Raw genomic sequence first — 24,956 nt, 5'->3', positions numbered from 1 at the left:
ATGTGTGTGTGCCCTAAATCTCGTAGATAGCTGACAAATACTTGCTAATGATATTAGAAAACTAAAGCTTTGATTGATATTTTCTTTCAACATAAACTTAGGTAATCAATCATCAATCAGAACTTAGATGTAACTTAAAATGCTCAGTCAGAGCCATAAAAACTCACTGGAGGTTGCAGCCATCAGCCTGTTCCTAGGTCTCACCTAGGACAGACTTCTGTGTTCTGTGACCTTTGAAATTATCTTGCTACTTTAGAAGGAGAAACGCAGCCTCTAGTGGAATAGAGAGGGAACTTGTTGTGAGCACTGGTATGAGACATACTTACCAAGTCTTTGGGAATCATATTGGTGGTTTGTTCCTAGAGGGGTTGATGTTTGTCTAGGTGAATATTTAATAAAGTTTGATTGCATACGCTGATGAATGTAAGTCTTATTAGTGTACTGTCAGCCCTAATAACCATACATAATTTTATTCATGCACCATTTGTTACAGCAGGCCACACTTCCAGGCTTGGTTGTCAATTCTATTTCTGCACAGTACTCACCCCCCTCTACCCAAACACACATCATGCCAACCAAGGCGCCAACCCGGAACCTCTGGTTTCTCATGCTCTTTGGCAAGAGGCCAGATCACAATGTGGTCCATGGGAAGAAGCCAGGGAACACGTCTATACAGATGTGTGCTTCCTGGGATGGTCCTGGCAGCATCTGTTTCCTGTGGTCAAGATACAAAATTCAGACATACCTCATGCAACACATAGTCCATTTTAAATAAAAATAAGATTTGAAAGAATCTGCCAAGCACAGTGTAATCATCAAACCCAGGAGAAATGTAAAGAATTACTTATCTGTACCAAAAGATTCTTGGAAGACTTGTTATTAAACAGAAGGAACGACCATGTGTCTATGATTTGTGTCTGTATGTGTGAGGGAAGGCTAGAGAAACTGTGGTTAAGAAATGTAATGGGCAAGATGGCAAAATAATAGCAGGAACTTGAGTGAGTTCCCACACCAACCGCCTCCAATACCTGTAAAATATGACTCTAAACAAATTTTAGAGCTACAGAACCCATAAAATGACAGAGAGAAACAAATCTCCCACTGAAGGCAGCCTGGCAGGCTGACAGAAAGAGTCTATCGTATCAAGCTGGGAGCCGAGCAGTCCCATGTGAGCCATGCGGGCCCAGACCTGAGGTGGCCCCGACCAGCGGCATAGACCAGCCAGAGGCAACTTCAGGAGAGTGAATCACCAGCAGCTGTGGCAGTTTCCAGACTTGTCAACCCCTAAATGCCAAAGAGAAAGTAAAAGTTCAGTAGGGAACTGTGTTGGAACTGGGTGGAGAAGAGAGCAGTCCAGCCCCTGCTCCCAGGGCAAGAGGTAGCCAAGGTACAGTAGCTGCAGCTGCTGACACATGGCTGCCTCTGGAGTTCCTGGACTATAGGTCATAGGGGGACCAAGCAACCATTCAAAGGGAAATCTCTCTTGCTTTGACCTGCTTGGATCTGGATCTCGGTCTTGAGTGGTGGTCCTGTGATGTGCGGTCAGTGTGCCAGAGCTTGTAGAGGTTGTAGCTACCTCTGGAAGCTGTGAAAACCCCAGAAATTTGGGACACAGCTCTCTCCACTCTGGAAGAAGAATTCTACAATGGAAAAGAGCTCAAAAGTCAACTAATTGGCTGGCAAGATGAGCAAGCAGAGGAAGCACAAACAGACCATAGAATCCTTTTTTTGGGGGGACAAAAAGGATCAAAACATGGAACCAGAAGAAGACAACAAAGTCAAAACTCCTGCATCAAAAGCTTCCAAGTAAAATAAGAGCTGATTATAGGCCATGGAGGAACTCAAGAAGGATTTTAAAAATCAAGAGAAGTGGAGGAGAAATTGGGAAGAGAAATGAGAATGATGCAAGAAAATCATGAAAAGCGAGTCAACAACCTGCTAAAGGAAACTAAAAAACATACTGAAGAAAATAACACCTTTAAAAGCTGACTAACTCAAATGGAAAAAGAGGCCCAAAAAGCCAATGAGGAGAAGAATGCCTTAAAAAGTTGAATTGGCCAGATGGAAAAGGAATTTCAAAAACTCACTGAAGAGAATAATTCCTTCAAAATTAGATTGCAGCAAATGGAAGCTAATGACTTTATGAGAAATCAAGATACTACAGAACAAATGAAAAAAATAGAAGGCAATGTGAAATATCTCATTGGAAAAACCACTGACCTGGAAAATAGACTCAGGAAAGATAATTTAAAAATTATTGGACTACCTGAAAGTCATGATCCAAAAAAGAGCCTAGAAATCATCCTTCAAGAAATTCTCAAGGAAAATTTCCCTGATATTCTAGAGCCAGAGGGAAAAATGGAAATTGAAAGAATTCACTAATTGCCTCTTGAAAAAGATCCCAAAAAGAAAACTCCTAGGAATATCATAGCCATATTCCAGAGTTCCCAGGTCAAGAAGAAAATATTACAAGCTGTCCAGAAGAAAAATTTGAGTATTGTGGAAATACAATCAGGATAACACAATCTAGCAGCTTCTACATTAAGGGAATGAAGGGCTGGGAATATGATATTCTAGAGGTCAAAGTAGTCAGGATTAAAACCAAGAATCAACTACCCAGTAAAACTGAGTATAATGCTTCAGGGGAAAATATGGTTATTCAATGAAATAGAGGACTTTCAAGTGTTCTTGATGAAAAGTCCAGAGCTGAACAGAAAATTTGACTTTCAAATACAAGAAGCAAAAGAGGCATGAGAAGGTAAACAGGAAAAAGAAATCATAAGGAACTTATTAAAGTTGAACTGTTTATATTCCTACGTGGAAAAATAATTGTAACTCATGAGACTTGTCTCAGTATGAGCATAGTTGAAAGGAATATATATGTATATATATATACATACACATATATGTATTAAGAGGGTATATGTGTGTATAAATACATATGTGAGTGTGTATATATGTGTGTACATGTATATATAGACAGAGGGCACAGGATCAGTTGAATAGGAAGGGATGATATCTAAAAAATAAAATTAAGAGGTGAGAGAGGAATATAATGGGAGAAGGAGAAAGGGACAGATAAAATAGGATAAATTATCTCATATAAAAGAGGCAAGAGAAAACTGTTAAAATGGAGAGGAAAACCAGGAAGATAAAAGGGAATGGGGTCAACCTTACTCTCACTGAATTTGGCTTAAGGAGGGAATAACATACACACTCAATTGGGTATCTTACCCTACAGGAAAGTAGAGGGGAAAGAGATAAGAGGGGGATGATAGAAGGGAGGGCAGATTGGGGGAGAGAGTAGTTAGAAGCACACACTTTTGGAAAGGGACAGGGTCAAAGTAGAAAATAAAATAAGTGGAAGGTGGGATAGGATAGAGGGAAATATAGTTAGTCTTTCACAATATAACTACTATGGAAACGTTTTGCATAACTACACATGTAGAATCTATATTGAATTGCTTGTCTTCCCAGTGGGAGTGGGTGAGCAAGGAAGAAGGGAAAGAATCTGGAAATCAAAGTTTTAAAAACAAATGTTTAAAAAATTGTTATTTTACATGCAACTGGGAAATAAGATATACAGGCACTGGTGTATAGAAATCCATCTTGCCCTACTAGAAAGTTAGGGGGGGATGGGGGAGGATAAGAGCAGATTGGGAGAAGGGGTATTCACTAGGCCCTCTTTCTTGGGGTGGGGGTAGGGGAAAGACAGGGAGAAAATTTGTAACTCAAAATCTTGTGGAAATGAATGTTGAAAGCTAAAAATAAATAAAAGATTAATCAAAGGGAAAAAGAAATGTAATGGGATATTATTATACCTTATGAAAATTACAAGTATAAAAAATACAGAGAAATATGGGAAGATGTTTTAAAGTAACACAGACTGAAGGAAGCAGAATCAAGCCAACTGATGTTATTTTGTTAAAGCCCCACAGCAGTGGTGAAAAGCAGTGTAGTATAGTGGAAAGAGGACTAGCCTCCCAGCCAGGAAGTCAGTCCTGTCCAAAGTCCAGTTCAAATCCGGTGTCATCTACTTACCCTTGATCCCAGCCAAGCCATTTCACCTTTAAGGGCCTCAGGCAAATCTTGAAGAAGTGGGGCAGTTCTATATCATGGAGGGCATTTCCACACCAGGAGTTAGCCACATGATGAAATCACAAGTGCAGACTTTGCTGTGTTGCCCCCTACTCTGAAAAAAAAAATACACAGAAGACAAAGAGAACAGAAAGAAAGCAAATGTGCCATTTCTGTTATTACTTTGGGAAGGGGATAGCCCAGTTTGAACAAATGAATAAAAATTAGGAGCTAACAATTTTATATAGAATCATGTTTGTTTGAATATTCAGTTGTTTAAGTTTACAATGAAAAAAAGCTTGAGATGTAATTTTGATGCATAATTCTTTCTAACAAGAATTCCCATTTTTATAGTGTTGGACAGAAACAACAGGCAACTAATTAATTAATTAACAATTAAGCACCTAATGTGTTTCAGGCACTAACCTAGGTACTGGGGGCACAAAGCCAAAAATGAAACAGTTCCTTCCTTCAAACTCATATTCTATTGGAGAATAGGAAGCCACTTGGAAGGCAGACCCACTTGAGGTCATGGGATCCTAGATCTAGAAGTGGAGGGGATGACAGAGTCTGACTAGTATAACCTCTTCATTTTACAGAGGAGGAAACTGAGGCACAGACTTGCCTAATGGTCACATGGTTAATAAGTAGCAGAGGCAAGATTCAGACCCAGGTCCTCTTGGATACAAATCCATCATTCTTTCCACTATGCTATCCCAGTTAACGGTTATAGGCTGGGGTGGGAGGTGTGGGAGGGAGGCAGGTTTGTTAACACCCATCTTCTTATCTGAAGGAAGGAGTTGGCCACTTCTATGGGTCCCTGACCCCAAGGTCTTGGTTGCTATGGTGGGATCTTCATCCTTTAGACAAGTGGACATAATACCCAAGAGTAAAGTTACCCTAGCCCAAGACTTGCTATTTAGTGTAGAGATGTCAAGGCACGGGGGAAGAGGGGGTGGGTAATGATGGTTGGCTTCAGCTAGTCAAAGGTTTGTCATGTGATGAAGGAAGAAGATTTATTCTATATAATTGAGGAGGCCAGAATTGGAGCTGTTGGGAGCAAGGGAGATGGGGGAGAGATAAAGGAGAAAGGGCTGCCCTACATGGGAAAAGAGTATCCAGAAAATCACAACGATTATGTCATATAATGGGAGACCTTGACAGTGAGTTAACTTTTTATATACTTCTGAGAAATTCTTTTTGTGCTAGTTTGAAGGTAGAGGTGTTCAAGGCCAGGCCCAGGACAACACAGTCAGAAATGTCTTCTTTTGGAGATGAAGGCAGGAAGTGGAGAGAGGGGCCAGAAGGCCATGGGAGGGCTCTGTTCAATTCCAACTGATCCCATTTCAGTCCTTTCCCTCATAATAGAAGCTGGCCTTGCCAGGTTTGATAGTCCATGATGTGATTTATTTTGTATAAAAGACTCAACAATTCTAGCTCTAATTCTCTGTGATTTAGAATTAATTATCAAAAAAGTCCAGAGCTTTCCTGCGCTGCTTTTTAAAAATGCTTTGATCTTAACAGATGGAGACCCACCCTAACTCTAATACTGCTTGACTGAACAACTTCCTTTTGTAAGAGGCCTACCCTTCAAATGTCTGATTTTCTGTGGCTGAATATTTTCCCAATGAAAGAGGACCATGTTTGAGCCTGACTCATACAATAAGAGTCCTACCCCTTCCAGTTTTTATACTCAGGACTTTAATCCCATTGGGATAAAAGAGACCCATCCTAATAAAATCCCCCAGGTTTAAACTCAAATATTAAACGGATATTTTCCTTTTCCATTCGAATTCTCTATGGATTCGATCTACAAGGTACAAATTCTGAATACCCTCTTAGGGACTGATTTATGTGTTTCAGCCCTAAACAACAAAAGAGCTCCAGCTTTAATACTGACTGAGTCAGCGCTGTCTCATGAGTTCAACCATTACAGATCTGCTCCACTGTGACGGAAGCACTTTCCCAATTAAAGTGCTTCAGACCTTACAATTCTACTTCTCCAGGATTTAATGCCAATTAACAAAAAGCCCAACTCTTCCAGCTGGGAGTCTCCTTGCTTTAGTCATTTCATGATCAAAGAGGACCCCCCAAACCCATTTTAGTACCAATTCTCTGTGATGTAAAAAAAAAGACACTCACCCTTTCTAGTCAGCTGGCAATTCTAGCTCTTAGTCCTTTAAGAAAAGAGTCCTTAGCCCTCCTAATAACAAGTTCCTGTGATTTAAGTACTTTTCCAATGAGAGGCTTAACCATGCAAGTTCTCCTTCTTAAGATTTTAATTTCAACCAATTTCAGACTGCCATTGATTTGAAGATTTCCTGCTTTGATACTTTGCATGTGAAGAGCCCCTAGCCCCCGTTATGGTTCTGTCAAATTTAAGTACTTTCTCGAAGAAGGAAGCTGTTTATCTTTCAATTCTTCTTCTCTGATTTAAATACCAAACAAGAAGAGGCCCACCCCCTCCAGCAGACAGGTTCTGTGCATTTATACTTTTTAATTAAAGAGGTCCCAATCTCCTTCTGGTTCCAGTTCTTTCTGGTTTAAGTACTTTCCCCATGAAACAACCCAATTTCTTTACTTCTGCTTTTCCTGGCTTTAGTCCCAGGCAGCTTTGAGTCCCCAAAGCCTAAAGATTATTGTCTTTTCCCATTCAGATTCTCCATGGATTAGACCTAAAGATTCAAAGATTACATTCTCCGCTAAGAATAGATTTTCTGTGCTTGAGTCCTGACCCAGCCATCCCAGAATCCTTCCAATGGCCAATTTGAATGCTAGCTGGTTTAGCATTTTGTCATTGATAAGGGATTCTGCTCCACTTGGATCTGCCCAGTTAACTAGTTAAAGAGGCTCACCCCTTCCCAGCAGACAGGTTCTATGCATTTATCCTTTCCAGTTCTACTTTTCTGGATATTAGGCCATTCAAGATAAAGAAACTCCCCTGCCCCCACTCCTAGATCTAGTACAAAGTCTCTGTGACTTAAACACTTTAACAGTGATAGAGTTCTACCCATTTCAGTTCTTAGACTTATTATTTAATCATTTTGGTTTAAAAGAGATTCAGCCATCATATTAGGGATTCTCTGTTGTTTGGCCTAAGATGATAAAAGATCCTTGTCCCTTCTTTTTCCAGGCCTTGACAAGAAAGATTCAAGGGTTCAAATATTCTAAACCCTCTAAGTCTAGTTTTTTTGTGTGTGATTTATCCCTAGCTGAAGAAAAACCCTTCAGACCTCCAACCCTCAATGGTTGATTCAGCATGTTCCCATTATAAGAGGCTCATACTTCCAGATTTGTTCTTTTCTGATTTAAGTACTTTTTCCATGAGAGAGGATCCCTTCTTGTAGTCTGATTTCTCCTGGTTTTAGTCCCAGCCAGCAAGAGGCCCAGCTCTGTATTAGTTCTTTCATGGTCTAAGAGGTTCCCCCAAACACTGTTCTACTATCAGTTTTCTGTAATTTAGATATTTTCTCCATTAAAGAGGTCCTATTACTTCTTTTTTTTTAAGCAATCGGGGTTAAGTAACTTGCTCAAGGTTACACGGCCAGTTATTTCTGGGTGTGGTGCTAAGTATCAGAGCCCGGATTGGATCCAGGTCATCCCGACACTGGAGCTGGTGCTCTTACTTGCTGTGCTACCTGGCCGCTCCTGGTCCTATCACTTCTAATTGTAGTCACAGTGAGTAAGAGGCCCTAGTTCTTCAGCCCTGTGCTTTAATTCTTGCCATGTAAGGAACCCCCATGCCTCTATTCTAGTTCCAATTCTCTCTGACTTAAGAACTTTCCCCATGAAAAAAACCCCATAACTTCTGCTCCTCTTCTTTCAGTTAAAGTCCCAGGCAATAAGAAGCCTGCTCTTTTCCAGTCTTATGCACTATGCTTTAGACCTTTTATTATCAAGGAGGGCCTTCAATCCCTTTTCTAGTTTTAAGTTTCTGTGATGTAAATATTTTCCCAATGAAAGATGCTTACCCATTCTAATTCTTAGAAAATATTATCTAGTCATTTTAGGATTAAAAAATTCTAATCTGGGACAGCTAGGTGGTGCAGTGAATAGAGTAACTGGCCCTGTAGTCAGGAAGACCTGAATGCAAATCTGACCTCAGACACTTAACACTTACTAGCTGTGAGACCTTGGGCAAGTCACTTAACCCCAAATGCCCTGCCTTCCCCCCTCCAAAAGTAAAAAAAAAATCTAATCCTTCTAATCCTTTGTGTTTTACTGTTATCCTATTGGAGTCCCACCCCTACTAAGCTTTTATTGATTTATTTATTGATAATGTGCTTTTCTCCCATTCTGGATAAAAGCGACCCACTCATCCTAATAGAATTCTCCATGCTTTAGGCCAGGGATTGGCAAAACCTGACCCTCTGCTTATTTTTGTAAGGTCTTTGAGCTAAGAATTATTTTTAAATTTTGAAATGGATGAAAAATAATCAGAAGAAGAAGAACGTTTCATGACCCATGAAAATTATATAAAATTCAAATTTCAGTGTCCATAAATACAACTTTATTGGATTGCAGCCATACTCATTTGTTTAAGAGTTGCTATGGCTGCTTTTGTGCTAGAGAGACCTCATGTGGTACTCTCATTTCTTCTCACTGCAGCATGATATACCACAAATCACAATAATGCAGTTATAACTGGATGTTGCTGTGAGTGCCATGTGTATACGTGCTGTTCTACAACATTTAATTTAATTTTTTAATACCAGAGAATGCCTATCATGTCAAAATAAGAAAAGAAAGGGGAGGAGTTATTTCTTGAACTAAGGAATGTGATAGAAACTTTTCTAAACAAACATTTCCCTCAATCAAACACTGAATGGCTTTGAAAATTATCTTTTGTTACAGACTTGATAATGTTTCTTAATTAATTCAATTTAAAATTACAAGGCTGTGCTTATATGTTAAAATTATACTGTGGTAAAGTCAATTATATGAGTAATATCAAACTGCTTTATACACTTCCTGTGCTGTCAAAAGTTAAAACAAGAAGTAACATCTCCTTTCCCATACAAATTTTCATTGGATAAATTTTCTGAGCTCAAACTACAGTTCCAGTAGCATTTTACAGACCTCAATATGAGTGTAAAAGAAATCTCCATATTTCAAAACCTATTTATTTAACTATGCATTTGAGGAGCTCCTACCTAACCTTCAGTTTATTTAGACTTTCAGTTTATTTAGACCTAAAACATAAAGTGTTAAAAGGAGATTGGGTAGAGGTATTTACCTGAATTGATGTCACTTTCAATGGGGAATGTCCATAAACCACAGAGACTTGGGCCTAGAACAGGGTTTGGGGACCTCTTTATCTTGAAGGTACCACACCATAGCCTGAGAACTAGAAGGGGTTGACCTCTCTTAATTGCTAGAACCAAGACCAAGAGAAGTAGAAATGAAGAGGGTAAATGTCTTTCATTGTAAAGGTACTTAAATCATAGAGACTTAGAACTAATTGATTAGGCTGGAAGTACATAAAAAGAATCCTTAGAAGAGTCTGGAATCCTTTCACCTTTTGGTCTAGTGACTTAAAGAATTAGTGATTAATTTGCAATGTAATGATATGCTAAAAAGTAATATGCCTTCCAAATGATGAATATGCTCAATTAAAATCAAATGCTCAAGGATGGATATTGGTATTTGGCAATACCTACCTGTATGAAGACATTTTCAAAGATGAAATATGTAAAATCTCATTACAGATCAGCATTAATAGATGAACATTTGTAATCAATTTTAATAAGTTACACTTAACGTTGAACCCCAATTAAGCAAAATGTTAGCTCTCCCCCAAAAGAGAACTCTATTCTTTTCATTAGTAGACCTAACTAACAAATATTGTACTTAATTATTCTTATCATATTTTGAATTTCTTCAGAAATTTGTGGAAATTTTTCTTTCTTGTTACATAAGTACCTACATAATAAACTAGATTTTGCCTCTTGACCCACAAAGCCTAAAATATTTTTGATCTGGCCCTTTACCGAAAAAGTTTGCTGAGCCTTGCTTTAGACCTAAAGGATAAAACAACCTCCCCTCTTTCCATTCCAATTTTCTAAGAACTATACCTAAAGATGAAAGGACTCTAAACCCTTGTGAGGATACTTTTTTATGTGCTTGCATCCTAATTAATAAAAGATCCCTTCTAATTCCCAGCACCGATGTATTATAAGGGACCCTTCTAGGTCTGCTCTACTGTGGCTTAAGTGCTTTCCCAATTAAAGAAGTCCACCCCTTCCAGTGCTACTTCTCAGAATTTTAATCTCAGCTAGTAAGAGGCCCAATACTTCCCGTTCTAGGTTCTGTGCTTTAGTTCTTTAACCATAAAGAGCCCCTCGCCTCCTTCTTAGTTCTAAGTCTCCGTGATTTAAATACCCTTGCAAAGAAGGAGGCCCATCCTTTTCACTTCTACTTCTTCTGGTCTTAGTCCCAGCAATTAAGAGGCCTACCTCTTCCAGCTCTCAGGCTGTGGTGCAGTGCCTTCAAGATAAAGAGGTCCCCAAACCCTGTTCTAGGTCCAAATCTCTGTGATTTAAGTACTTTCCCAATAGAGAGTGACATCAGTTCAGGATAAATAGCTCTACTCAGTGTTTTAGAGATAATACATCAAAGACTCCCACCACTTTTTGCTTTGATTTTCTGTCCTTTAGTTCCATTCTGGATAACAGACTCACCCATCTTACTGAAATTTCCCATGTTTTAGGGCTATCCTAACCCTCTGTTCTAATAATGGTTGAATTAGCACATTCCCATCCTAAGGCATTCAACTTTTCCAGATCTGTTCCTTGGTGATAAAAGCAGTTTCCAAACCCACCTAGGGTTGGTTTTATGTGCTTTACTTCGAACGATAAAGAGTCTCTCCCCTTACTCCTTTCTGATTTAGTCTTTTCTCCAGGCTTCAGCTTTTTCCCCAATAAAATAGGCCAATGGTTCCTATTCTTATCATTTATGCTTTATTGCTTTGTCAGTAAGAGGCCTACCCCTGGTGGCTGCAATTTTCTTTTCTTTAGTTTTTCCCCAATAAGGTTTGCGCCCTTTATAGCTTTTACTCAATGCTTTTGTCCCTTCCGGATAAAAGAGGCCAACCTTTATGGGTCCAAGTCTGTGAACTTTAGTGCTTTCCACTAAAAAAGACTGATCTGTCCCACTGTGGTTCTCTGGGTTTTAGAACTAAAGGAAAAAAGACGGGCAACTCTTGCAGGGCCTTGTTTTCCATGCGTTAGTTGTAAATGATAAGATAAACCTCCTGCTTCCAACTCTAAGACTCCATGGTGGGGGTGTGTGTGTGTGTGTGTTTGTGTCTGTCTGTATAGGCATATAATACATATATATATATATATACACACATGAAAACACATGTACATACGTATATATGGATCTCTCTCCTCCTCCCCCAGTCCCTCTCCCCCTCCTTCATCCCCCTTTCTCCCTCTCTTCCCATAATCCTTTTGGGATATCTCTTATCTATCATAGTTCGAACTCCTCTCAGATAAGAGAGTTTTTATTATTAACCTTTTCTAAGTTCCAATTCTTTAGAAATAACCAGTAAAAGAGGCCCGCCCCTTCAAGTTCCAATTTCATGTTTTAGTCCTTTTGTGATACAAAAAAAGCCTATCTATTTGAGCTCTAACATAACTCGATGTATTCTTTTCCAGATAACAGAGGATTCCCCTTCTAATTCGTCTGTGCCTTAGTCCTTTCTGGATAAAAGAGGCCTAAACTTGCAGGTATCCTTCTCTAATCTCCCCCCCCCCACCCCCAAAAAAAGAGGTCAGCCGTCTTCTAGTTCTAATATTCAGTGCTTTAGTCATTTCCTCATAACACAGCCTGGCCCAAATTTTCCCGAGTATTAGAGGCTGGAGAGAGTGGCAGGTTGATGAAACTAGGAACAGAAGGTGAAAAAAGGCTCCTGAAAGATGTGCAGCTTCCTTCAAGTTGACTCAAACCGAGTTTCTCAGAAGTGTAAAAAGCAGCTCGGGCAAAGCGGAAGTTGGCTCATTACAGGATGAAATGGAAAGCATGATCAAAGAGGAAGGGAAAATTATTGAAGTATTAAATGAATTTCTTAATGGATTTACAAGGAAGGACGCTAGCCAAATGCCAGCTGTCATTTGCTATTTACACATCATCTTATCTGACTTCAAAGTTGCCTCGGTAGGAGGGCTCAGGCAAACTAAGAAGTTCCAGACCAGCAATGGCCCCAAGCAGATGGTGCTAATCCTGGGAGGCTGGCTGCCACCAGAACCCCCTTTGTCTGTGGTATGGCCTGCAGGCCACACAGGGAACTGGGGCCATGGTGGGAGAACTAGGCAGCATCTCTTCCTCTGGGTCCTGGCTTCAGGAAATGAAACAGGTGAGTAATGAACTCATATTTCAAAACTGGCCAAAGCTTGCGAGGTTTAATGTCCCAAAGGTTGGGCATGGAGGTTCAAGCAGATGACCTTGAAGGACCCTTCTAGCTTGGATAGTTTGTGCTTTTTTTCTTTCCTGATAGAAGAGACCCAGCTCAAACTTTGTGCAAGAGATGAGATCAGGAAAGCTCAGAGACCATGAAGTGTTTGATGAAGCTGTGTGCAGAGGACCAGCTCCTCTAGGACTGGCTAGCAGCCAATGCTAGAGATCAAAGCGGAAATCCCCACCCTTTCTAAACTTGGGCCACCTTCTCAGGTGCTCCCCTCCCCTCTCCTCTTCTGCAGAATGTACAAATAGTAGCTGGAACCTAGGGGGACAAGTGCTGGAGTTGGCATCCCAAGCACAGCCCAGAATTGTGGGTCTGACCCTCATGAGATGTGTGACCACAGGCAAATCAGCTAACCTTTCTGAACCCCTTTCCACATCAGTAAACATGGGGAAAACTGAAGGGCATTCCTTTGTAATGGACATGAACATAACCCTTTTCTGTTCACCAGAGTGCTTACTTGATCCTACAAATTAGTAGTAGATCTGACAAATTAGTATTGTCACTAATTTGTTTCTGTTAAGTCCTTCCATTCGTGTCCAACTTTTCATAACCCCATTTGGGGTTTTCTTAGCCTACATACTGGAGTGGTTTGCCATTTCATTCTCTAGCTCATTTTTTAGATGAGGAAGCTGAGGCAAACAGGGTAAAGTGACTTACCCAGGGTCACATAGCTAGTGAGTGTCTGAAGCGGGATTTGACCTCAGGAGGAGGAATCTTCCTGACTCCATGCCTGGCTCTCTGTGCATTGAGCCATCTAGCTGCCTTTTCACTACTTTACAGATGGGAAAATTAAGGCTCAGTAAAAAACAGGTAAAACAACTTGTATTGGGTCATACAGCTAGTAAGTACCAGAGACAAGATTTGAAAGCAGGTTTATCCTGACTGCTAAATTCAATACCCTTTCCTTTTTGCTTACACAAATCTGAATTATTGTTTGTGGTTTATTTATATTTTTAGAATATAGGAGTATAATGGAGTAGATTGTAGCTTTGGGTAACCTCTCTAGGCCTCAGTTTGCTTACTTGTAAATTATGGGGGGGATTTGAAGTGTCTTTGCCAAAGCTAATGTCCCTATTCATGCTTTTAATCTGCCTGTACCATTCTCTCCTGCCAATTCCCAGCCCTTACTACATTAGATCTCTCCCTTTCTTTCACTAGTATGTTCCTAATGTCTCCCCTCTCAATTGGCTCCTCCCCTTTTGTCCACAAATATGTGTAGAACTAGACTAGAGGTGGGGAACCTAAGAGCCTCAAGGCCACTGAGGGCCTAGAGGGCCATATGTGGCCTTGAGGTCTTAGGTTTCCCACCCCTGGTCTAGACAATGCTCAAACACTCTCCTTTGCAACCTGGCTACTCTCCTAAAGTACCCTTTAATCTCTTTCCTTCCCTTTAGTGTCAACATTTTAGGATTTTTTTTTTGAAACAGCAGGCTTCCTCTCTTTCCTTTCTCACTTTCAAGTCTTTCAAATCTGGCATCTATTTCTCACCACTGAGAAGAAACTATTCTCTCAAAGGTTAAAGGCCATGGCCTCCTGCCAGTCCTTACCATCTTGGACCTTTCTGTAGTATTTGACATTAACATCCTCTCCTTCATAAGGCACACGCCCTCCTGCTCAGTTCTCATGAGTCATCACTATCCTCATTCCCCTTGGTCCTCTTCCTCCGCACTTTTAATTTAGATTCTAGCCTTAGTCTTGGCCTGTGATTCTGCCTTCTCCTGTCTCTTTAGGTGTCTCCCTTGACAAGCTCAGATGCTAACACAGCTTCCACTTTCTCCTCTTGCTGAAGTGGACAACTCTGTCTCAGAGGATCGTAGATTTAAGGCTGCAAGAGGCCTTAGAGGCCACATAGTCCAACTGTATTATTTTATGAGAAAGGAAACTGAGGGTCAATAAGTTACTTGTCCAAGGTAACACTTAGACTCAGAGACTTCAGAGACCACTTGGTCCAATCCACTTATTTCACAGAGGGGTGAACTAAGGTCCATGGTCTTTTCCCTTTTCCATCACACTGTTTCCCCAAGCTCCAGTTGGCTACGAGAGATACAAAGGTTGATTACAGAGGGTAATGGGCTTGAGGCTGCACAGCTTGGAACACATGTACAAAGCCAATGACAATGACAGGTACTGTGAAGACTTGGCTTCCAATACTGCCTTGGTATTGATGGCTACCAAGGTTTCTTCCAGCTTGAAATCAACATTTCTATCTCTGTGTTATGTCATATGTCTACAGTCTGGAAGAACCATTTGAAAATTCATCTCAATTCTGTTTATAGTTCAGTTATGGAAGATTGTTAGCTTGTGTAAGGCAATGTCTTGAGAGGCTTTTATTTCCACATGTATTAATTATACAAGTCAGTATGTATCTTTTGGTATTGATCCCTGCAGTGAAATGCAAGCTATAAAATTCAAGTATACTTACCAAATTTTAGTCCAATTTTTCTCATGGACAAAGGGTCTTTGATAAATCCAGGAAATTTCATCTGAAACAAACCAAATTCACCTTGGCAATAGACATTCAATACATTCTGATTGTTGTGAATATCCAATTTTAAAGTAACCCTTAAAAATTTGGGCCCCCAAATACCACTGCTCGTGTCTGTGCAATTGCTTCCTTTCAAACAATCAAGGAAGATCATTTTAAAATTAAGTTATGAAGACTTACCTTTTACCAGTTTGTAGCAGTGGATTCTAGGATTAATTAGAAGGCCCTAGATCTCCCTGTAATTTCAGGCCCTCCGTCCTTGTTGCTACTTCCTGGAACCTGTGTCCTAAGGTGATGGGGGAGAGAGTGCTTTGTAAACTGTGATGTTTTATAGAAAAGGGGGGCCAAATCTGCCTTCTTATTGTTCTGGCCAGAGCCTAGGTGGAGCTGCCAGATCCTCACTCTTCAGCCACCTTCAGGATAATGGCTGCCTTGTACCCATGCCTAAGATACCACTTCCTGTTCCAACAAGAAGTGGAAATGAAGGCCCCAGCATCAGAAGGCAGTATCACAAATCATATGATCATATTGGCAACTAAATGATATAAGTAGGGTCCTGAATCAAGAAGACTTGGGTAAGCCATTTCAGTTCTGTTTGCTTCAGTTTCTTCATCTGTAAAACGGAGATAACAACAGCACCTATCTCATAGGGTTGTTGTGAGGATCATATATCATCATATGCCATGCTATCTAAATGTAAACCATTATCATATAGTGGAACTGAGCTCTAGAACTGGAAGGGGCCTCAGAGGTCATCTAATCCTACCCCTTCCTTTTTTAGAGGGGGACACTGAGGCCTAGGGAGAAGAAGGGACTTACCCAAGGTCACACGGCTAGTACAAGGGTATGTTATTGATTGCTGATGCCATAACTTCCTTTTGTGACTCCTTGATCACAGCACAGTGCTTGGCACATAGGAATCACTTAATAAACTCTTGTAATTAATTAATTGATTTGATTAACATTTCTTAGGACTCCCTACTGCTAGCCTTTCACCATCCCTAGCTCCCTGATGATGTTGTGATTTTGTGAATTCCAGAGCTATTCCTGGTTCTACTTACCAACTGGTCTCTTGGCTCTCACTATCATTATCTAGCTTCCATATTCTTTTTTCTTTTGAAAAATTTTTATATATTTTTTCTAATTCCATGTAAAAACAATTTTTAATATTCTTTTTTAAAATTTTGAGTTCCATATTCCCTCCCTCCTTCCTCTCCTCCCTTCTTGAGAAGGCAAGCAATTTGACATAAATTATACGTGTACAGTCATGCAAAACATATTTCTATGTTAGTCATATTGTGAAAGAAAACAGACCAAAAAAACCCCCAAGAAAAATAAAGCTTAAAAATGTGTTGTATTCTAATATCAGGAAACTGATTACCTCTTAAGCACTGGCCTTAGCTCCCTCCAGTTACAGGAGTATAGCCTGTTGAACTGATCATTAATTTATGGAATTACAAAATAGGGGGCTGGCATACTCGGTTCTTTGGGTACTCTCTGGGAAAGACTGTGCTTGGCAGTGGGAAACAAGCTGGCAATCATACAGACAGGATAGGAGGGCAAAAACCCCATAAAGGCAGAGCCAAGTGGTAAAAAGTGGTACAGAGGTAGAGAGTGGTGTGGGGATGGGGTGTGGCCCCATGGAGAGGGAGAAGAGAGAGGAAGAGAATATCACTCATATAACCATGGATTAGATTTAGGAGCCCTTGGCAGCATGGGCCCCATGGAGAGGGAAGAAGGCTTGGGGGACACAAGGTTTGTGGGGAAAACAGTCCTATTCCTCTCTGTGTCACCTTGAGGTTAAGTAATTAATGTATCTTTGTTGTTGTTCAATTGTGTCCAACTCTTTCTGAATCGATTTTGGGGTTTTCTTGGCAAAGATACTGGAGTAATTTACCATTTCCTTCTCTAGCTCATTTTACAGATGAGGAACTGAGGTAAACAAGGTTAAGTGACTTGCCCAGGGTAGCACAGCTAGTAAGTACTGAAGCCAGATTTGAACTCAGATCTTCCTGACTCCAGGCCTGGCTCTCTATCCACTATACCACCTAGCTGCCCCAATTAACATCTAAATCATCTCAAAGTTACCACCATCTTTTGGATGTTCTGCTGGTCTGGAACAGTGAAGTTCTGGATTTTGTCTGTATTTTACACATCATAGGACCAGAAACCTTGACAAACAGCACCTAGATGGTTTCCCCTCATTTGGCATATATTACCAGGATATGAATTTTAATTGATATACGAACTAATTTGTAAATTATGTACCTTTGGTCTTTGGGAAGATTTGTACATGACTTCCAGGTTCCCCTTTGCAATCTTATTTGCTACTAAAACTTACTATACTGACACAAAGGTGGGGTGCTGGTTGGGGGACCAGAACAAGATATTTTAACATACTTTTCAATCAATAATTCAATTAACAGACATTAATTACCTACTATGTGCCATTCCCTGGGGATACTAACACAAAAGGGTGAAAGGTGTCCTATACTCACAGAGATGACATTCTAATGGAAGAAATAAACATACATATAAGTGTATGTAGAACAAAAAATGGAATAATTCCAAGGTATTTAGGGAGGGAGGAAAGACACTTGTAGTTGAGGCTGAGCAGGAAAGGCATCGTATTGAAGGTGGTACTTGAGTTGCATATTGAAAGAAGAGTTACATGATGTGGAGAGATGGAGAGAGTGAATTCCAGGCATGGGGATTGTCTAGTGTAATAACATAGAGATGGGAAGTGAAGAGTCATGTGTGAGGAATAGAGAGACCAGTTTGAATGTGCTATAGGGTACAGGAGACTGACTTTGGCGGCATCAATCTCCTCGCTGGCTGCTCACTCCCATAATTCCAGATGCAGAAGTGCCTTCCCTCAGAAAGCACAGAGCAGTAGCTCTTCCCCAAGGATATTTTATAACCACCACCAGCACCACCACCATCACCACCACCATCACCACCACCACCACCACCACCACCACCACCATCACCACCACCAGCAACAGCACCAGCATTTTATGTAGTTCTTTGAGCTTTGCAAAACACATTGTCAAACTGAGTAGACACCTCAAAGAGACATAGAGAACTCCTGCAAAAGGAAGGGTTCTTAGTATACCCAAAGTCCATTGTGGTCATGTTGGTTGGAAGCATCAGAAATCCATTCCTTCTCTCCCTTTGTTATATCCTATGTGGAACTTACCTTTCAGGAAGAGAAGAATGAGTTCAGCTGACATAGTCAGGTAGGTGACTCTCTTGGCTGAATTTGGGACATAGATCATTGTTGTTCAGCTCTCCCATTGGTGCAACTCACCCAACATTTTTCCTCATGATAGATGGCCCCTGAACATCTGGTGTCCTGACCTTCTTGGAGCTCCTCATTTGTCATGTGATCCTGCAAAGACATTTTTCACACCCTTCTGTCTATTGCATGCTGGGTATCTGATAATCAGATTCTGTTCTTTGTATTCTGTTGGGGACCAATATATAAAGCCAAAGTTACCACAATCAGGAAGGCAAGGCAATTTGTCTGTGGGACCAGGAGGGCAGGAAATGTTGCCAATAACCTTGATAAGGGCATCAGCCTTCTCCCCATTCTAAGGGAACCATAGTCACCTTATGAAAGCAGAGTTAGTTCAGGTTTCTAGGCTGTTTCTAAAATGGCCTTCATACTGCAGAGATGATTCTGTTGACAGAAGAGAGAGCAAGAAAGCCAGGCAAGGCCTCTAATTAGAGTCTGGTTGCTTGAGTGACTCCCCAGATGTCTGTTGGTGTTTTGCTGTCTTCTGTTTGTCCATGCTGTGAGTTGCCCAAGGTCTTGGGCTCTGAGAATATGCAACAATTGGATAATAACAACTCTGTGCCAGAAGATCAGTAAAAGCTACATCTTTGCCATTGCTTTCTGAGCTGTTTTCTATGATTTGGGGGCATTCTTGTGTTAGAGATTGGGATTCTGTGACAGTCAGAAGTCATAGGACCCTGATAACATGACCAATGTAGGCATCCTTGGGAGGTTAAGCTTTCCTGCCCTTACCTTTATGGGCACATCCTCATTAGTGTGCTGAAACTGATCCAGGAGGTTGTAGATCTTTTGTTCCATTCTATGGTGTCTTGCTGGAGTTGGTGACTGAAGAACATGTTTCTCATGATCTCTGGGAGCTCTAAGCTATAGATGTGCAATGAGAGGTATTCATTTCACATCTACTCTATTTGATCAAACTTCATCTCTGCAGCTGCCGTGGCTTTCTTTCCTTGGAGCTTACAATGCCCTTGTAGTTTGTGCAGGGTCAGTCAAGAAACAGTTCTCCCCATCTGACAGATAAGGAAACTAAAATAAGACAAGGGAAAGGACTTATGATAGCTAGTAAGTAGCAGAACAAGGATTAGACTCCGTGTTCTCTTTTATTTTTTTTGGAGGCTCATTTGAAAGATGAGGAAACTGAGGCAAATAAGGTGAACTGGCTGGCCCAGGGTTACACAGCTAGTATGTGTCTGAATCTGGATTTGAACTCAGGTCCTCCTGACTCTATGGCTGGTGCTCTATTCGCTACAGAGCCACCTAGCTGCTCTAACTCCATGTTCTCTTGATGGGGGCTCCTTATCTCATACTTGCTTACAAGTCTTCCTAATAATTATTATGGATTCTATCTTCATAAAGCTTTTAAAGTTTACTGAGCTCTTCCTTCATGACAATCCTTTGAAGAAGCAAAAGTATTAGCAGCCTTATTGCACTGGTGAAGAAACTGAAGCTCCCAGAAGTGAAATGATGGTTACACAGCTAGTTAGTGTCAAGGCTGCATTGATTGTCAGAGACACAGGGTGATTTCTCCCTGAATTTTGGACTGAGTTTTTCATTTATGTTCTTACCCAGCGATGGGGTGCAGAAGGTCTTTTCTCAGATACTAGGCTCACAGATTTAGAGCAGGAAGAGACCTCAGAGGCTCCCTAGTCCAAATCCCTCATTTTACAGAGAGGGAAACTGAGGCCCAGAAAGAGGGGGGGGGTGGGGAATGACTTGCCCAGGGTCATACAACTAGTAAGTGTCTAAAACAGGATGTGATCTCAGGTCTTCCTTATTCTGAGTCCTGTGCTCACTGTCTCCAAGGGGAATCAAGAAATCATTTCTAAGTCAAACAAAACACCCTGCTCCTCCATTTCACAAATCTGGGAATACAAACAGAAGTGGTTAGATTATAACATCAAGAAAATGGCAGCTAGAGAGCTTCCCTTCCCTCTTCTGCTTTTGCTGCCACAATTACCTTGGCTCCAAATCTCATTCATAAAACTCTTTGAAAGTGCTATATGGATGATGGCAGAAGACACTGGAAATCAATGGAGGGTGATTTCATTCCCAGATTGAAGTTCCCATTTAATAGTCTGGGGGAAAACACACATGAACACCAACCACTTTCTTTCTCATTAATAGATTCCTTGGTAGCAATTACGAGGCTCAACTTTCTGAAATTCAATTACTCTTGGAAAAAAATATGAATCACAAACACTGTTTACAAATTGAAATGCAATAACGGTCTTACATCCAGGAGGGAGAGAGGCAAGCGGCTGAAAACGATACTAATCATGCCGCTAATAAGTGAGGGGCCCACTCCGGAGCCAGAGAAACAGGCTAGTGCCTGCCTTTTGGCACCCACCATTATGTTTCATTTCCTTGCCTGATTCATGGTATCCTAGCAACCACCCAGGCCTGCTCATCCTAATGGATCGACAAATGATGCGCTGGGGGCATCTATCACTTTGGGCCTGGTCCACCAAGGAGTGATGCCTCTGTTCCTTGGGAGACATCTGTCCCCAGCCCAACTGATTCAGGGGACTGAGTTACTTTCTTTCTGGGGATAGTCATGCAGCTCTTATTTATCTCAAGTAGTTGATCCTGGGCCCTGTGGCCCAGGCGTATGTTAAATACATGCAGAGTAGAACGTTGACCCTAAGGTATTGTTTATCGTTCATTCGTTTCAGTCATGTCCAACTCATTGGGGCCCCATTTGGGGTTTTCTTGGCAAAGACAATGGAGTGGTTTGCCATTTGCCAGTTCTTTTTCTAGTTCATTTAACAGATGAGGAAACTGAGGAAAAACAGTGAAGTGACTTGCCAAGGGTCACATAAGCAGTAAATGTCTGATGCAGGATTTGAACTCAAGTCTAATTAGTCATGTACCTTCTACAGGGCAGTGGAAGAGCAAGAGAGTAGGGATTCCAGGGGCAGCCTTAAGTTTAGGCAGACCGGGCCTATGTGGAAAAATGTAAAGGCTTTTGAGAGCCAGGGTTGCAGAAGCAATAGCCCTTGAAGGCTTGAGAGTGGTCATAGTCAAATAGAATTCCTCAACTGCTCAGCCCTGTGACCTGATGAATGGGCTTATCAGATCTAGGTCTATGCTTCTACAGCTGCTGAGGCCTCAGTTCTCCCATTTGACTGGTCCAGTTTGCTTGGGTAATCTTTTCCCACCATAGCTGTGCTTCCTGACTGCCTTAGGACTCTGAAAAACTGTATTCGCTGGCTGCTATCTAAGTCTCAATACCTTTGTTTATCCATATTCTCTCTTCTAGGCCATGATATACACCAGTATTCTTAGCCCCTACACAGATTTGATGTTACCCTGTCTGCTCATGCTGTTTTTCCTAGCTTGTTCTTCTAAGGACTGTTGGCAAATCCATTTTTCAGTCAACCATTCACCTAGTAACAGTAATAACAATTTATATAGTACCTTCTCTGTGTCAGACACTGTGCTAAGTGCTTTACAAATATTCTCCCATTTGATACTCAAAACAATCCTGGGACTTTTATTGTCCTGGGACTGGTACTATTGTTATCTCCATTTTTCAGTTAAGGAAACTGAAGTCAGCAGAAGTGAAATGACTTGCTCAGGTTCATACAGCTAGTTAAGTGTTTGAGGTGGGATTTGAACTCAGATCTTCTTGACTCCAGGCCCAGTGATCAATCTACTTTGTCACCTAGCTGTAGACCAGATTTAATCCTTTGCTTCCTGTTGCCCCGTGAGTGGGCTCTGACAAAGAAGCCCCAGATGACCATAGCATTGTAGCTTTAGAGTCACAAGGGATCAAAGGCCATCAAATGCAACTCTAGGAAGAAAGGGAGGCCCAGGGAGAGGTGAGTTTCTAAGGTTACACAGGATCTGGGGTCTAGAGCTGGAAGGGACCTCTGACCCAGCTAGTCCAACCCCCTCATTTACATATGGGGAAACTGAGGCCCAAGGAGGGGAAGTGACTTATCTAGGGTCACACATAGGACCTCAGAGATCAACTAGTCCAATGCTCTCATTTTACAGAGGAAGAAAATGAGGCCCGGTGAGGAGTAAGGTGAATCGCCTCTAGGTCAAACAAGTAGTAAATGACAGAAGCAGGATTTGAACTCAGGTCATTTGACTCTAGAGCTTTGTAGATTCCTCACTGCTCCTCTTATGCAGTTCTTCACTGGTAACATGTTATAGCCTCCTCATACTCATGACTTTCCTCTCCATTGTCTCTTGGGTAACCTTCAACTTTGTTCCCTGAAACCTGTGGTCAATACTGGACCTGTAATCATGGCATACTCCTGTAGTCCTTGCTGCTTGGGAGGCTGGTGGATTACTTGAGTTTGGGATTTCTGAGCTGCTATCAGGCTAAAGCTGGTGGTATCTACGCTGCCTTTGCCACCAATATCGTGAGCTCCCTGAATCCTAGGGTGATCAGGCTGCCAAAGAGGGGTGGGGAAAGGAAGGGAACAGGCATTTATTATGTTCCAGGCACTGTGCTAAAGCATTCGCCAATTTTACCGCCTTTGATCCTTATGGTAAATGCTGTGCTGATCCCCATTTTACATTTGAGGAAACTATGGCAGCCTATTAAAGCTTCTGCCCCAGTCACTATTGGGATCAGGTCCATGGCTGGCCCCTGTACTTCCAGCTTCGGTGAGATAAGGAGACCCGGTCTCCAGAAACAAAAACAAAACTGCATTATTGCTTTAGGTCATTATCTCCTCCTTCCCAGCCCCTCTAGCTGCTCTTCTGTGCACACCAGATTAGAGGGAAATTCAGGAGATAGTCATTGGAATGAGAGACACCGATGTTGTTGGAAAGTGGAAAATTCCAAGTCTAATATGGAAGATGGAGGGAGGAGATGTGAATGAGCCCTAAAGCATGACATTGTCCTCATTGATTCTCCTTTTTAAACGCACTTTTCAAGAGGTAATTTGAAAAATGTCAAATGTTCATGAAGAACACTTGTTACAATTGCAATTCTTACGCATTTTTAATCTTTCTCTAGTGATGTCATTCACACTTGTTGGCTTCTGAGGAATGACCAATATGTAAGGATTGTTCTGGAGACAAACTGGATTGCAAGGGACAGAGAAGTGAGGCTGGATTAAGGGGAGGGGGAGGAGGAGGGAGCTGCTAGGCTGTAAGCTGTTGGGGCTGCCTAATTCCTAAGTGAATTGCTCATGGGCTGAGGAGGCAAGAAGGTCCACTTCTCCCTTTATACCCACATGGCCTCCTTCTCTAGCTGCCTCTCACTAAGCATAGTGCCTGACACACATATATGTCTACTGACTCTCTTTGCTTTTTTCTTTCTGCATACAAACAAATTCAGGCCATCTCCTTGAAGAGAAATCCTAGCAGTGGAAATTCTCATTTTGTCTCTGATACTTGCTATCTGCATGGATTTGAGCAAGTCACTTACCCTCTCTGTATCTGAGTTTCCCCCTCTGTACAATGAAGAGATTAAGCCTCTGAGATTCCTTCCAGCTCTAGATTGAAGAGCCTATGTGTGACTCTTAGGTAAATCCCTTCCCCTCCCTGGGCCTCAGTTTCCTCCTCTGTAAAATGAAGGGGGTTGGATTAGATGACCTCTGAACTTCCTTCTACCCAGCTCTAAATGTGACCATAAACAAGTCACCTTCCCCTCCCTAGGCCTCAGTTTTCTTTTCTGCACAATGAAGGGGTTGGGATACATGGCTTGTCTTAGAGGACCCTTTCATCCAGCTCTAGACCTATGACCACGTGACCCTGCCAGCCATGTGAGTTACCATCCTCTCTTCCTTTACTAGACTTCTCTGAAAATTAGTTCATATTTGCTGCTCCACCTCTTCTCACTTTTAACCCCTTGTAATCTGGTTTTCGGCCTCCTTACTGAAACTGCTTTCATGAAGGTCACTGACAACCCCTCAGTTTCGCTATCTCAAGGCCATTTCTCAGGCCTTGTCATCCATGGCTGTTCTTCTGCAGCATCTCCGCCCCAACCTTAGAAAGATCTTGGACACCTGCAGACATTATTCTCTTCATGCTTTCCTGGCAACTCTTGCTTCTTCCTTCCTCCTCTCTTGCAGGGCTGCCATTCCCCAGACTTCCTCCCCTAGCCTGCTTCAGTCCCTTCTCTCTCTGGGTGACCTCATTTATTCCTGCAGTTTCCAGCTTCATCTCTCTGTCTCACTCCCAAATTCCCATCTCCACCTCTTAACTCTGGCCTGAGTCAAAGTTTCACATTTCCAGCTCTCTTGTTCAAAATGGAGTTTTCCTCCCATCTCCAACACCCTCAACAAATCCCAATAAACCTGCGCATCCTTTTGACTGATGATCCTACGGCACCATCAACTCCCCAGTCACCCAAGTGCAAACCCTCAGTGATATTAAGGTATCTCTTTCCATAATCCAAGTAAGTGGCTGAGCCCTGGGCCCCTTTTTCAGTCTCTCTCTTATCCATTTCTTCATCCTAAACCATTAAATCTAGAGCTTAAGGGGAACTTAGTGCTCAACTGAGTCCAAACCCTTCATTTGACACATGAGAAAACTGACACTCCCTAAGGATCATCAATCCAGGCATCACAGAGGCTATTTAGGACACACAAGCTCTTCATTTGCTAAAGGGATGAGGCCTAGAATCCCAGGGTCATGAGCAAGATCATCCACATAGGGCCAGAAGG

The sequence above is a fragment of the Petaurus breviceps genome, unplaced genomic scaffold (assembly GCF_028583685.1).
Source record: "Petaurus breviceps papuanus isolate PSGF00001 unplaced genomic scaffold, PetGlider_PUasm1.0 90881, whole genome shotgun sequence".
NCBI classification, from domain to species: Eukaryota; Metazoa; Chordata; class Mammalia; order Diprotodontia; family Petauridae; genus Petaurus; species Petaurus breviceps.
Note: the sequence above shows the minus strand (reverse complement) of the source record.